At 49.1% G+C, this 9,860-nt stretch overlaps 1 protein-coding gene across 1 annotated transcript in view; it reads right to left on the bottom strand.

Annotated features, from left to right (window-relative positions):
- TSC22D3 (TSC22 domain family member 3) overlaps window positions 1–9,860 on the bottom strand; it is a 61,334-nt gene that overhangs the window by 36,305 nt on the left and 15,169 nt on the right. The gene's annotated exons all lie outside the window — the stretch shown is intronic.

The raw sequence follows: 9,860 nt of genomic DNA on the forward strand, positions 1-9,860 counted from the left end.
CACACACACACACACACACACACACACACACACACACACACACACACACACACACACACAGCGGCAGCAGTGGGTTATAGGGGAAAGCACTCTGGACTGCAAGTCAGGAGATCTTGCTATCAACCCAGCTCTGCCTCTGCTTCTCTGTGTGACCTTGGACAAGACTTTTTCTGTCTCTGGGCTTCTGTTTCCTGTCCTATAACGTGAAGGGTGGGACTAGATGATCTCTGTGGGCCTTTCCGGTTCTAGGACTTGACATTCTACTTCCTGAGCCCCAAGAGAGCTGTGTGACCAGGTCAGGTTTGTAAAATGGGGATGAGACAAGACGGGGGCAGTGGTCGGCTCAAGCAGTCACCATCATGGAGAAGGGGATATCTCCTTGGGTCGGCCCCTCCCAAAGTTCCATTCTATTTCTGAAAAGTTTCACAAACCAGGCTGGGGGATCTGGTGGCACTGTGGGCTCTGTAGCTCCCTTCAGCCTCATCTCCCTCCCCCATCATTTATTTTTAACCCTTTTTCCAACTCTTGTTCCTTTTAACCAGCCTTTCGGCTCATCCTGACTAGTTCCCTTTAGCAAGCTCTTCAGAGAGACGGATGATTAAATGGTCTTGAGAGTCTCCTGAGTCTGTAAAATGTAAATAACAGTCCCTGCCCTGGCGGCCTACACAGGCTTTCCAGAGGATCAAATAAGATAAAGTCTGTGAAAGTGCTTTGGAAATTGTCAAGTGCTATGCAAATGCGAGGGATTACTATTAATGACGGGTGGGGAGGCAGCCACGTGATGCAAGGGGGAGCAGAGTGTCAACTTGCCTGCTCTCCTCACCATCTTCGCTGGGTGAAGGCACTGGTGTTGCCAGCCAGCCTGTAGCCAACTAACACATCAGTAGGGGTGGTTTTTTGATTAGCGTTACCCCCCATTGTCCCCTAGTAGAGTTCAGAACCAGAGGAAAGAGGACAAGGAAGGAGTAGGTTGATCTGGATATAGAGAGAGTAAGGCCTAGGGTAGTGACTTTTTTTTCTTAAAAAAGTGAATCCTTTCTTTCAAACAGAGTCTCACATGGAAAACCCAATTTATAAAACAGATGAAAGCAGAGCTACTCTAGTTGAAGTTAAGATGAGGCCCATGGAGTCCCACTGGCTGGGCTCTCCGCTTGCCCTCGAGATCACTCTGGTGGCTCCCCAGGGCTCCAAAAGGAGCACATTGGAAAACTGGCAGTGTAGAGCAGGAGCTCTTGCCTGGCACCCAGTGCTCCAGACATCCAGGGGGCAGCCACAGCCTGGGCACTGGAGTGATAGGGGTACAGGACATAGAGAAGGGGGGTGAGAGAATGCTATAGAAAGGCAGACAGAGTTGGGGGCAACACCTTTTGTTTACTCAGCAGCTTTGTCTAGGGTCCCAGGCCGGCATTCTCGGGTTACCCTAGAATGGGGCTGCAGTTTTGTGAATCAGTGTTGGAAGGCCTACGGAAAAACATGGGTCTAGAAATGGTAAAACAAAGGATGGGACCAAATGAACGTGAGCAGGGCTCCTGCTTTCTTATTTTGCTTTGAGGGGCAGGGGGTGTTGGGCCTGGTCAGGATTGGAGTCCAGAAGCCTGAGACATAGAACAAGCAGAGACAGCTGGGGAGTTGGGGGGTGGGGGAAGAGGAGGCTCCCTCCTGGAGCGCTTGCTCCATTTTCCCACCCTCCCCACCCAAACAGGCTCAGCGACAGGACACAGCTGACTGACTAGGCAGAAACCGATCAGATACTGCAGGTACAGGCTGAGGGTTACAGGCCAGATAGGGGTATGTGTGTCCAAGACTTTCACACAGCCAGGACATGGGTTGTTGCTGACTCCCTAAGGCAGATGGAACAGTGTCAGGGATTTTGTTTGAGTCGCTGTAACTGGGAGGATATAATAATAATTTAAAAAATCACCTTAGACTAAATGATGCTGGCATCCGAGAAACATCCGGCGCTGGTATTTCTATATTATTCAGGCCGTTTGCAAAAGCCCAGCATCTTTCTCTCTGTGGAGATTCTTATTCCACATGTGTCTTCCCCTGATTCCTTTTGCACATGTGGTGGCCTAGAGCTCCTTCTCAAATTACCCTGAGGTAGCTGCTACAGAGACACGTTTGCTGTGCCAGGGCTGAGCAGGAAATGGGTAACCCAGAGCAGAGGATCAGCGGCAAAAGCCATTTGCGCTCAAAGGAAACGAGAGCATTTGGAATCCCGGTGTGCTTGGGTGGAGGGGAAGAGGTCGTTACATGGGCCCAGACAGCCTTTGTCCCTGCTCTTCTGGAAAGGAGCAGTGGGACCATCTCGAAAAATGTGCTGGATGAGAGAATCACTTGGCTAGAGGTTACTTCCCCTGCATAAGCCTGTGTGAGCACAGACACCAGGAAGGAGGTAGAGAGGGGGGCTCCTGAGGGGCCTGGGGAGGAACAGAACTCAAGGAGGAAAGAAGAGCAAATGAGCCAAAAAAAGCTTAGCAACAGACCCCTTGGAAGGACTGTAACCCTTGCTCTGTAAGTGGTTAGAGCTCCTCCCTTCAAACGAGAATGGTTTTGCTATTACAAGTAATTGCCTCACTCTTGCTTTCTCAGATATTTAAAAAGTCAACTGAGTTAGGCGCACACACACGCACACACACACACACACACACACACACACACACACACACACACACATGAGCGAGGATTTCCAGTTTCTTCCCAGCATCATCCAAAAGTGCCTGCCTGGCTGGTGGGGGCAGGGCAGAGGCCAAGGCCGAATTTAGGCTCAGCTGGAGCCTCACCCCTGTGTATGGGCTTCTATGGGGATGGGGGCAGGGCACAGCCAGGACTCTCCCAGTCGCCTCTGCTAAAGTCAACCACATCCCCTGGGATGGCTGTGCACATAGATGGAGAGGGTAACTGCCTGCTTGGTATGATTTAAGGGGCTAAAGGTCAGAGGAACCTTGCCCAAAAAGGTCAGCTCTGCTAGCCCCCAGCTGAGCCTGAAGTTCTCACTTCACTTCCATCAAAGGTCTAGGTCTAAACAGAATTGTGACTTGGGCAGGGGAAGCAAATTCAGTTACTACCAGCTGTTTACATCTTGGCTGGATTCACTGTACCATATTAGCAGTAGCAGAAAGTAAGCCTCCCCCAGGGGCATGGTTAAGAGGCAGGGTGATCAGGAAAGTTCTGGAACACGAGCTATCTATCACCCTGTAGCTGAGAGCCCTAAGCAGCTGGGGGTAGTTTGAGGGAACCTGTGCTAGAAAGGAGAATGGGGGAGAAAAGACAAGGTCAAAACCAATTTCTACCCAGTTTTCTATTTTCTGTAGAATGTGCCTGCTTCCTCTATCCAGGCTGACAATGTTTCAGATTTGGCAATTAGGTTTACAACAAGAGAGATAAAATCACCTCTCCAGACAGAGGCATTTCCCCAGAATTCAGACTCATCGCCTCCCACATAACGTAGGGACCATGTGCTGGTGAGGAGGGATGAGATCTGGAGCCAGGAGTGTCATTCACCACCCTCCCTACTGGGCTTCAAGGCCTGGCATGGCCCACCCCTTGATTCCTGAGAAGAGGAGCATGACAACAGTCACTAGTTTTTTTTTTTTTTCTTTCTTTCTTTTGCTTTTAGTTCTTTATTTTTTAAATTTTTATTGGAGTATAGTTGCTTTACAATGTTGTGTTAGTTTCTACTGTACAGCAAAGTGAATCGGCTATACGTATACATATATCCCCTCTTTTTTGGATTTCCTTCCCATTTATGTCACCACAGAGCACTGAGTAGAGTTCCCTGTGTATGTTCTCATTAATTATCTATCTTATACATAGTATGAATAGTGTATATATGTCAATCCCAATCTTCCAATTCATCCCACCCACCCCCCCCTTCCCCCTTGGTATCCGTACATTTGTTCTCTCTACATCTGTGTCTCTATTTCTGCTTTGTAAATAAGATCATCTATACCAATTTTTTCAAATTCCACACATATGCATTAATATATGATATTTGAGTCACTAGTTCTTTGTCATGGCTGGGAATCTGCTCCCTTGGCCAAGCCCCTGCCCTGGAGACAAAGAATAGGAAAGGAACACACAAAGAGCTGCACCTGGAGGCCAGGAGTCTGTTTCCGTTGGTGCTGGGAACAGACCTGAGTGGAGTGGGTGCTCCTAAAGACACTGGGTTGGACTTTGCAGCTGGGGTCCCTTGGCATTGGAGAGGCTAGAAGTCATCTGGACAACTAGAGCCCAAAAGATGGAGCCCTGCTACCCAGCTTATATTCCCCAGAGACACCACAGAAGACTAATGACATTGCTAAGGGAGCAATCCTGGCAGCCAATGCTTCAGGGGAAGGGATGTGGAGCAAAGACGCAGTCCCAGGCTTAGCAGAGGGCCCATAGCCAAAATGTGCCCGGCAGGCAAAAATGCAAACATCAATTCACAAAGACCGCAAAGAATTAAGTCTAGATAGAGCCCCCTGGCCTCTGTGGGCTGCAGGGACCTGAGGAACCCCATCCACCAGGTGGCCACAATGTCCATCATGGCAACATGGCATCCACTGCAAGCTGCTGTGACTGGCTCAAGGGTCTGGGGTCCGTCCCCTTGGCCTCTAACTGCCAGGCAAAAAGCAGCAACAAGCCTCCTTCCTTCACCTACAGCTTGGTCCCTGGCGGGATGCACCTGGCCAGCTCTGCTCTGTTTTCTTAAGTGTGTGCGGAGCCAGAGAGGAGCGAGGGAGGGAGGAAGGGGGCGAGGAGGGAGGATGGACTCGAGGAAGGGAGGAAGGGCCAGGATGCTGGCCTCCTGAGGTAGCCCGAATTCCGCATGAATACATTACTGACTTTGAAAGGTAGCAGTGCTGCCTCTTCCAATTCTAGCACTTCTGGGAGTCATTTCTCAGCTCACACTTCCCTCCTGTGACAGATACATAAATCCTTGGCTGAAGAGGCTGCCATGCCCCTTCCTGTCTCAGACGTGATTTTCCTCAGATGAATTGCACCACCTCCTTCATACTTGCACAGGTCAGGCGATCAGACTAGGCACAGTGCAAAAGCCATCAGGCTATGGAGGACAGGGAGAAGGGAACGACGATTTCCTGTCAACTCCCTGGCCCTGTGCCTCCCCAAGTCAAACTAGGTACTGGTAGGCAGGCCCCTTAGACCTTCCTGGACAAATCCATGGCTTAAACAACTATATGACACATCCCAAAGACACACAGAGAAGATTTCTGAAAGCCAACTCCCAAGTATTTCTGGTGGCTTTTCCACTTTGTGAAATGTCTGTGGCAACGCTTGGTCTCAGCTTAGCTTCTCCCTACACCCAGGTTCTCCTCCTAGTTTCTGTATACTCCAGGGATGCAAGCTCACTTTCATATGGGTCCAAATAATTAGGAAGGCAGAACTACTGAAAAAAAAAACTAGACCCATAGTGCAGTTCGAAAGCTAGCTATACATGATTTTTTTGTGTAACTTTTATTTTCGATTATCTATGCCACAGGTCCAATGTTACCTCAGCCACGTAAAATTCAACTATGATTGTATTTGGAATCTGTGTGTGAGCAGATAATTTATTTTTGCAAGAATCTTCTTTATTTATGCTTGACTTGGATTGGTGTCAAAGTGACCCTGCATGCCTGAACACCCAGAGAGCAGCTCAAGGGGTGTGTGTGTGTGTGTGTGAGTGTGTGTGTGTGCTGGCAACCTGGGATTCAGTGACTTCTATGGATAATCCCCGATGTGGATAATAAATATAATAATCAAAATATGACTCTACCCAGATATGAGAATGGGGCTATGTGGGTAGGGCAGCAAAAGACAGAGGTTGCAATGAATTATAAGCACACAATTTAGTATCATTAAGGAAAAAGCATGATCCTGGATGCTCTAAATAAGGAAGAAGCATGTAGGAACTCTGAGGTCATCTTCCTTCTCTATTCTATGGCCACTGGCCACTAATGAAACCCTACACTGTTCCAGTCTCCCGTGGGACAGCCAGCTCCGGGGGTTAGGGCAGGTGATTGGGTCCTCCGAGGTCCAGTTAATTTTGCTCCTTTCCTAACCTGCATTCTTGCAAATGTGTGTCACTGGTCAAAGGAGAGATTTGGGCGATTGGCTAAGGGCAGAGACGTGCCTGCTAACTCTCAGCTGTTACGGAGGACAGAATGAAGCTTCTGGTGGAGAATTTGGAGACTGTCTAAGGGATGGAGAAATACAAGCTGGTTCGAAGTATTTTTTAATAGATTTTGCTAATTTGGAAAAGAGAGCTGACAAAGGACATAATAACCCCCATTTAATCATATTAAGGGGGTATATCTGAAAGCAAGAGGACAGAATTTAGGAGGAACAGTCTCAGAGAGCAGAGGTTGTTAAACACTGGAGTGTATGACCAAAGGACATTGTGGTATTTCCTTTCTTAGAGGTGTTGGAAGATCAGCTGTCTCTCCTTGAGCCTTTGGCTAAAGACAGTTCCAGGGACAACACAGGAAAGACATTCAAGGTTCCTGAGGTACAATCCAGGTGGAAAGCAGGAGACCTGACCCAAAACCTTTATCACCTTTCCACTTCCTTCCAGGGCTCACCTCGCAATCTGCAAGGTGAGCCCTGGGAGGAAGCAGGACTAATAATCATGTTCCCTATTTCAGGGCAATGGAAGGAGGAAGTGGTCCAAGCTTATTTACACAGAGCCCATTACAAATTTCTGGCAGAAGTGGGAACCCTCTTGTACAGTTTGATTTTATACAAATTTCCCACCGAATCTTGCCCGAACCTGTCCGGAAATCGGCACCGGTTCATGCGAAATTGCCACAGTGACATATTTCCTGTCCTTCTACTGTGGCTTTGTGCATTCAGAGAAAGATTGGAACCTCTTTGACTTGCTTCCTGGATATACTCCTTAGGTTGGAGCTGAATATGTCCATGAACAATGCTGAGAAGTAGTCAGTGGAAGCTGGTGAGGACAACTTCTCAGTGCTGTGTCCCCGTGTGTGCCCGAGCATGGTAGAGACCATGCCCTGGAGCCAGGGAAAGGCCTGCTGCTGATCTGGAGTGTTGAGTGTCACGGGGCAGAGCAGGACACCAGAGATATAAAAATAGCAGGGTGTTCTTACACTTGGAATCGGGCTGTCAGAGGGGGACTTCAAGCTAGGTGTACATGGACAAGACGATGTCAAATCATACTGCATGGCTCCTATTGCCCGCTCTGCTAATACAGTGTGGTAGGATGGCCCCAAATCCAATAATTTGCCTACCACTCTCAAGATCTGGGCCATATTTGAGGACCACCAGTATTGTTATTTATTTACTACTTTCTCTAAAATAACTTAAAGCTGATTAACTTTTTAAAAATGCCTCCACCTCAGAAATATTTTTGAAATCATACAGTGTACACACTTCCCCCCTCATACATGTTAAATAAATAAATAGCTATAAAAATAGAAGAACAAAGTTAGTCCACGTACCACCTAAAATCATCTTGCACACCACCAGCGTATGTTTACCGCACTTGGGGGAACAGTGCCCTCTGTATAGTGCACGCAGATGGTCCCCACTGCCAACAAGCACGGCTTTATTTCCTCCTGCGATGTAAAGCCAGCAGGGCTTTAGAGGGCCGAATGGCCGGGATGCCTCCCTCACGCCTTCCTCTCAGGGCTAGAGCCCTGGCTCTTATTATTTTCCTCCTTTCAGGTGCCAGCCCCAGCCAAGGCTGGAGTTTGCAGCAGAACACAGGGCCCTTATTCTCGGTCAAGTGCTCCTTCCCTCGAGCTATTTCCCCTGCTGAGAATTCCTCACTAGACCTCACTTAACTCGGACAGTGCCCTCTGTGGAGTGGACTTCCTCAGCCTTGGCCCCAGGGGCTGCTTTGGCTGGAGTGCCCTAAGCCCACATCAGTCACCTGCCTGTCCAGCCCAGCGCTCACATGGGCCCCAGCAACCTCCGGCTGGGAAGCTCGGAGCACGTGGTGCCCTTAGCTGGGAACACCGTATTCCCTGGGAAGCCAGCGACCCCCCTCTGAGCCTGATCCCCGGGTGGTCAGGAGACAAAGGAGGCCCGCAGCAAGAACATGAGCAGTGGGGCTAAAGCATCCTGCAGACCAGAAAGATTGTGCCAATGTTGGCTAAACACAAGGACTGTCTAACAATCAGAGCTGACCAACAAGGGAACCGGCTTGTGGGTAGATGCCTTCAAGCTGAAGCAGTGTGTCCACCCCCTGGGGATGCTTTACAAGACATTCTTGTTTGGGCTGGAGAGTTAAGGCCCTTCAGTGGCTTACGGCCTTTTTTGATGTTGTTGTTAAACAGACAGTCATTCCCCATCCCCGTTTCCCCCAATCTGACCTGGACGCTCTCGGGGTCCCTGGATACAAAGTCTTCAGAGGAGCAGAACTGCTCTGAGGGAGGCGGGGCTGAGGCAGGGAGTTCCGCCCACTCGGACCAGAGCCCCCTAACTTCCACCACCCACCAGGAAATGCCTTGTAGTTCAGGGCAGCCCAGCTCGAAAATCCTCTGGTGAGGAAAATTAAGCCAGGTGAGGACCCAAACCCCTCCAACTTTAAGACACATGCAGATTCTTCTTTATGACCTTGTTTATTTGGAAGTGTAACCTCTATTTGGTGAGGGTGGTGGCACAGTCAACCTCCCGTCTTTCTTTCTGTCCCCCTCTAAACTCTCTCCTCTTCTCCTTTCCTCCCTCAAATTCACCTTCTCCCTGGCCTCTTCTCCCCTGCCACCAACTCTCTCCTCCCTTTCTCCCTTCTTTCCTTTCAGCAGTCCCTAAGGCACTAAGGAGGATCATAGCGCTCTATATAGTGCAGCACTATTCCCTGTGGGAATTCGAAGATCCCTTGCAACCATAGGAATCTATGACTGATTAACTGAGGGGCAAGAAATGATTATTGAACAAACTGAGCCAAGAAGAAGGAGGGCTAGCGGCGAGGAAGCAGAGTGTGCGGTGTTGAAGGTGGGGGTGCTAGGGCAGTGGGCAGGTGTCAGGACAGGTGGGGGCAGTTCCTCTTCTACTCACCGTCCCCACCACAGCCTCCCCAGCAGTGGAGAGGCTGGTGGGTACACGGTTGGCAGAGGACACTGGAGATGATCTACCGTATAGGGAACCCCGAGCTCTCAAGCCTCTTGAGAGCTCTCTGGTTAGTGAAATGGCACCTACTGTGGCTCTGGACCCTCACCATATAACCCAGGGAGAGAAGACCCACTATGAAGGAATCTGAATGCAGTGAAATGTACCAAACACCCACATTCACCAAGCAGATTGGTTTCTGGTAGCTCATCTGGGCATTAGTTGGGGGGAGAGTAGTTATACACAGCAGCCATCAAATTCTAGTCTTTCTTCTTAGGCAGTCTCTTAGGTCTGGATGTGAACATCCAAGACCTGAAAATCCCCCTAATTCGAATGAGAATTTCCACAAAGACACACATGAAGAATTCAAGAAACGCATTCTGGATTGAGGACCTGAGCTGTGGGGGTGAAGGCGCCACTGGGAGACATTTGGCGGAGGGCTCATTGGCAACTACACACTGACCTCACCCCCAAACACCCTGGTTCTCGTTACTCATTCCGAGCCCATCATCCTTGAGTTTTGAAAATGGACCCTAATGTTCTATTCAGCCTAGACCCTCTCTTGGAGTCACGACTCTACACATTTACCATCTTCTTCTTCCTTTTTTTGCTCATATGAACCCCCTCTTTGTCACTCCCACCATTCTAACATTCAGGGGTTCAATGACATATTCAACTGTCCATGCATCCCATCTACACACATCAAGATTTTAGAGATGTAGCCTTCCAGAATATCTGAATTGGAAGAGACCCTAGAGACCATCTTGTCTCCCTCCTCCCCCATTTTTTAAGTAGGGAAAGGAGCC

Source organism: Lipotes vexillifer, unplaced genomic scaffold (assembly GCF_000442215.2).
Source record: "Lipotes vexillifer unplaced genomic scaffold, Lipotes_vexillifer_v1.1 scaffold1728, whole genome shotgun sequence".
NCBI classification, from domain to species: Eukaryota; Metazoa; Chordata; class Mammalia; order Artiodactyla; family Lipotidae; genus Lipotes; species Lipotes vexillifer.